General features: G+C 42.3%; 1 long non-coding RNA gene across 1 annotated transcript in view; it reads left to right on the top strand.

Annotated features, from left to right (window-relative positions):
* Nucleotides 1–2725, top strand: part of LOC119469355 — a 62279-nt gene extending 59554 nt beyond the window's left edge. Inside the window, exons 2-3 of the long non-coding RNA XR_005198145.1 lie at nucleotides 1247–1346; nucleotides 2430–2725. This is a non-coding gene — a long non-coding RNA (uncharacterized LOC119469355). The remainder of the gene's footprint in view (nucleotides 1–1246; nucleotides 1347–2429) is intronic.
* The last annotated feature ends 3135 nt before the right edge of the window (nucleotides 2726–5860 follow it).

Below are 5860 nucleotides of genomic sequence, written 5' to 3'. Positions count from 1 at the left end.
CCATTAATTCACTTATATTCCTCTCTAAATTGTGTGTTATTGTTAACATTTCGTCAAACCTTTTTTCAAAGTTCTTAGTTTCTTTGCTTTAGGTTAGAACAAGTTCTTTTAATTCCCAGAAGTTTCTTATCATCCACTTTTTAAAGCCTGCTTCTGCTAATGGAACACAGTCTTTCTCCATCAGGCCTTGTTCTGTTGCTGATGAGGAACTGTGATCCCCTGTAGAGGGAGACGTGTTCTGATTTTGGGTATTCTCAGCCTTTTTAGGCTGGTTTCTTCCCTTCGTTATAGATTTATCCATCTGTGGTCTTTATAATTACCGTCTTTATAGTTGGGTTTCTGAATGGACGTCCAACTTGTTGATTCCCGGCGCTAAAATCTGAGCAACCCACCGCGCCGGCCAAAACAGCGGCTTTAAGATTGATGGTGCTTTTCTGACTGCACTGAGAACCGCCGCACCAAGGCAGCAGCAAAACCGCCTCGCCGGCCACAAGAGTCGTGTTGGCAACCCGTGGGGCTCCTCTACTGGGAATCTCCTGGCGCGTGAGCAACAAAAATTGATCTGAAAGTGTGGCGTCCTCTCGTTCTCAGCGCTTTCACTGGGAGCTACAATCCCGAGCTGCTAGTGATCAGCCATCTTGGATCTCTCTTGTCAGTCAACAAGCTTATTAAAGGGAACTCTTTAAAGAGAGCTGGTAAGTGGTTAAGAGTGACTGGGTGAGTTTTAAACGCAGAGATGTCCCGTATTTGGTTTTAAGTTATTGGCTGTATAGTATTGTAATTTGATGTAATTCCCATCCTATATCAAATTATGTTTCCATAATTAAGAGAGTCCACTAAAGTGATTTCTCCTGAGCAAAGAAAGTCTGCTCTGTGTTCTGATATACATTTTTAAGCACCTCTTAGTCTGTCCCCCGAAAGTGTCAGATGGATTCCACCTACTAATGGCCAGTTATTCTATGAGATGATCTCAAAGATTATAGAATGGATAATAAAGGGAGTAGCAAAAGCCTGTCATACAACGAATACTTGAAGAACTACCAGGTGTCTGTTTAATAAAGGATATCACCCTGAATGGCCATGAGGTGTACGTGAATCACCTTGGAGAGAGGAGCTCCTGTGCAAATGTCCTGTTCAAGCTCTTAGTTCTGAACTGCCTTTTTTGGACCCATTCTTTCTGTTTCTCCTCTACTTTTGACCCTCTGAGCTGGCAAGTTTGATGTCCTTCTTCTCTTCCCTATGCTAGGTCTGGGCTTGATGTTCACCAATTTTCCCTTAGCTCCGACTGTGGCTCCTCTCAGCGGACCCCGATCCTGCTCTCTGCAGGGCTGGCCTGCCCATCACAGGTAGACATCCCTGAGCATAGGTAAACTGTGGGGCCTTTCAACTGGAGCTTCGCTCCTGTGTGTGGGACACCTGGCACTTGAATTAGACATTGGAAAGGTATAAGCTGACATTGTTCTTCCTTCAAATATTTGGAAGATGCAGTTTCCTTATTCTCTATGGCCTCGAAGCAGAGAATGAGGAATATGGGGCACTAAAAGGACAGAGTGTAACTTAAAAAGGCTCTTGATAGCAGCCAGAGCTACCACAGCTGTCATTTCCTCCTTGCTGAAAGGGCTCCAGCAAAGGCTGGATAACCATCAAGTGGCAATGCTCTGGGAATGTTTGCAAAGAGAGCCATGCATCCTACAGGTCCTTTTACGAGAGGGTTTACAGGTTCCTTCAGCACTGAGCTTCTCAGATTCTAAACTTTTATAATTCTTTGAGTTAAAAAAGAGAAAGATGGGGCTGGGTGTGGTGGCTTATGCCTGTAATCCCCAGCCCTTTGGGAGGCCAAGGCGGGTGGATCACCTGAGGTCAGGAGTTCAAGACCCACCTGGCCAATATAGTGAAACCCCATCTCTATTAAAAATACAAAAATTAGCTGGGCTTGGTGGGGTGCGCCTGTAATCCCAGCCATTCAGGAGGCTGAGACAGGAGAATTGCCTGAACCCAGGAGGCGGAGGTTGCAGTGAGTCGAGATCGCACCACTGCATTCCAGCCTGTGCAACAGAGCAAGACTCCCTCTAAAAAAAAGAAGTCGGATGCTTGACTAGAAGGGGCAAATCAGAGTGAGAATCACTGAGGGGTCATTCACGTGTGGTTGTTGCCAAGAGGGAAATTAAAAACTGAGAAGCAGGAGAGTTAAAATCTAAGTTGGGAGAGGGGAACCTCAGATCCCTTCTGAGGATATGGTTAAACCCTCTGTGTTTTCTGTGCCAAATAGAGCAGCTTAGACCTAAAGAATGTTAGCAATTTTCGTCCTTCCCACACAGCTACTTTATAATAATTAGGTTTACTACTTTTTTTCACAAGCTATTACTGTAATTATTTTAATTAAGTTGTTCATGCACTCGAGTTGTTTACAGGCACTTTTCTTTTTATAGCACATCAATAAACAGCAGAGGGAAACTACCACCTTGGAGGGAGCCAGGCAGTTTCTGCTGGGCGGGCCAGGCCCAGAGCATGGAAGCAGCTTCTTCCATCCCACACTGGAAACCACCCAGCACCCCCGGCCCTCCTTAGAGAGGAGCCAGACTCCCTTCCCCAGGAAGACACTATAGTCCTATCTGTGTCCTCCGTGGTCATTGCCCCTCAGTCACAGTAAGGAAGAACAAATTACCTGTTTTCTGCATGTTCCTCTGACATAAACTACCACAGAGTAAATATGAAAGGTTCTGGATGATCTGGTGTCAGCTTTTATTAAATTCCACATACTTGGCATTTCATAGCTATCTGGGTTGACTCCTGGTTCCACCCTTTACTAGTTGTGTGACCTTGAAAAAGTGACTTACCTCCTCATATTCTCAGTTTCCCTATCTGTCACGTGAAGGTGAAAGCACCAAACTGGTAGAGTTATTTTGAGAATTCTATGAGTTCTGAGTGGGAGGGCACTAAGCCGTTGCCGGTGGGAGTGGTTTTTCCATCGCGGTCTCCTTCAGTCCCTCTTGGCTTCTCTCCTTCCCCTCCTGCTTCTAGTCTAGGCTTCTAGCAATTTTGACACAATAAAAGTGGGATTCCTTCATTCCTGACTTTAGGGCTTTTTCTTACTTCATTATTGCGTGATTGTTCTTAAGCCTGTTCTTTATATAAAACAAAAAAGAGAAAGTGAAATAGTAGAGAAACTGATTTGAAGGAATTGGCACTATTTGATTCCTCCTGTTAGGACATCTGAATACCCCAGGCTCCTGTTCTTGAGGCTGCTGTATCATATTCTTAAAAGCTATGTACACATTCTGCTTTGAGTTTGTCCCTCAGCCTCATTCTTCATCACTTAGTTGCTGGGGCCCTCCCGCCCCACGGGAAGGTGAGCTCAGGCTTCGCTAGGGGCTCAGAAGAAAAGACACGACAAAGTCCTGCTTTTATTTTTCTTGTCTAAAATCATGTTTTGCGCTATTCTTTGAACAAAAATCAGGACGCCAGAGATGGCCTGTTACTTTTCTTCCAGCAAGTTTCTAATTTGCTGAGGAATAAACTTGTAATGAAAAGAAACCAGAACTCACTAAGGCAGCTCTTCCCTCACAATCATTCCTCAAGGCAGGGGCTCCTTAGAGCAGATCTCAAGAACCCCATCCTTTCTGTGAAATAGGACTGCTAACTCACCACCTGTTAAATGTGATTTTTAAAAATATGCTTTTGGGCCAGGTGCGGTGGCTCACATTTGTAATCCCAGCACTTTGGGAGGCTGAGGTGGGTGGATCATGTGAGGTCAGAGGTTTGAGACCAGGCTGGTCAACATGGTGAAACCCTGTCTCTACTAAAAATACAAAAAATTAGCAGGGTAAGGTGACAGACACCTATAATCCCAGCTGCTCAGGAGACTGAGGCAGGAGAATTGCTTGAACCTGGGAGGCGGAGGTTGCTGTGAGCTGAGACCACGCCATTGCACTCCAGCCTGGGTAATATATTTGTTATATATTTGTTTTTTATATATATATATATAAATATATATCTAAATAGATAATATATAATATATTATTTATATATCAATATATTTATATATTATATTTAATATAAATATATAATATATTAATATATAGTAAACAATGTTATATATTTGTTAAATATATATAAATATATTTTTTAAAACTACTTGATTAATAGAGACAGAAACTTTCTCTCCAAGATGTTTCCTATGATTAGATCTAGAACAGAGACTATTTGGTCTATGTTTGAATTAAAAAGTTTGCACTCGACCTCATGAGTTATATTGTTCTAATTAAAGTGATAACTGCAGCATTAGTTTTTATATAATTTAGATAACCAAACCGAGACTGCCCACTTAGGTTTTCAAAGGAATCTATTAGCACCATCTTGTGACTATTTTGGTACCACAAGAACAAAACCTTCAGCCTGCGCTTGTGTGTGTTCAAAAGAAATCTTCTGGCGCCCTCTTGTGGTATATTGCAGAACTGGGTGAAACAACAGCTGCAGGGTAACGCCTCTGGTCCCAGGAATTGCTCTTCCAGCTGTCATAGTATTCGTGATTCCTTGAAAAATCACAGTGATTGATAAAATCATTTTAATTAATTTTGCTTGTAAGTTAATAAGTCAAATTACATATATTTGCTTTGTAACTACATTTCTTATATTATGCTTTATATTTACACTTTATATTTGTAAATTAATAAAGCAAATATATGTAATTTGCTTTATTAACTTTCAAATATAAAGTGTAAATATAAAGCATAATATAAGAAATAACAATAAAATCTCATTGTAACCTCAGAAATGGAAATCAAGGAAATCCCTCTGAAAATCTGAATTTTTTTTTTTGAGACAGAGTCTTACTCTGTTGCCCAGGCTGGAGTGCAGTGGCACAATCTCTGCTCACTGCAACCTCTGCCTCCTGGGTTCAAGCAATTCTCTGCCTCAGCCTCCTGAGTAGCTGGGATTACAGGCATCCACCACCACGTCTGGCTAATTTTTGTATTTTGTATTTTTAGTAGAGATGGGGTTTTACCACCTTGGCCAGGCTGGTCTTGAACTCCTGACCTCGTGATCCACCTGCCTCAGCCTCCCAAAGTGCTGATTACAGGTGTAAGCCACTGCACCAGTCCAAAATCTGAAATTTTTAAGAACCACAAAAAGTTAAAGCTGGCCAGCCAAAGAAACTATAAACTCTATTTACACGGTTTCCTCACAGCAGCAGTACTTTGGTTAGTAAATGGTGCCCACCATCTTGGTAACTAACTTTTCTACACACTTGGTGCTGCTCTAAGTTTGTCAAATGTAATTTCACATGTGCGTTCTCACCACAAAGAGGTAAGCCCTCTACCATAATCCTCATTTCCCATAGAGAAAACTGATGCACAGAGAGGGAAATGCCAAGGGCCAATGGCTGGTCAGTGGCAGAGCTGGCGTATGAAGCTGGGCTGAGGCCTGGCCACTACAGGGGACAAGGGAGAACTTTCCCCTTGTTTCTCTGAAGGTTCACTGAAAAATCGACTAGCAAAAAGCAGATTAATTGGAGGAAAGGCATATACATCTATTTAACATGTATACACAGGTACCTTCAGAATGAAGACTCAAAGATACAGGGGAAATTGTTCATTTTTATGCTTAGGTACAATACAGTATGGACAGCTATGTAGAAATGTGATTGGACAAAAAGTCCAATCCAATATTTGATCCGAAGCTAATAGACTGAGAGGGGATGCCTAGCAAGGCCTGCCTGTCTAGATTCTCCTTGGCCTCCTGAGCACCATTCTTTCCTCTGGGTATGGGACAGGACCCTCTCTGCAATGGGGGGGATGATATGACCCATAGTCAAACAAGGTGGTTCAGATAATTTCTGTATGTTTTGGCCAGTTTTTTT

The sequence above is a fragment of the Cebus imitator genome, unplaced genomic scaffold, assembly GCF_001604975.1.
Source record: "Cebus imitator isolate Cc_AM_T3 unplaced genomic scaffold, Cebus_imitator-1.0 Scaffold633, whole genome shotgun sequence".
In the NCBI taxonomy this organism is placed as follows: domain Eukaryota; kingdom Metazoa; phylum Chordata; class Mammalia; order Primates; family Cebidae; genus Cebus; species Cebus imitator.
The sequence above is the reverse complement of the archived record's forward strand: the minus strand, read 5'-3'. Positions and strand labels throughout refer to the sequence as shown.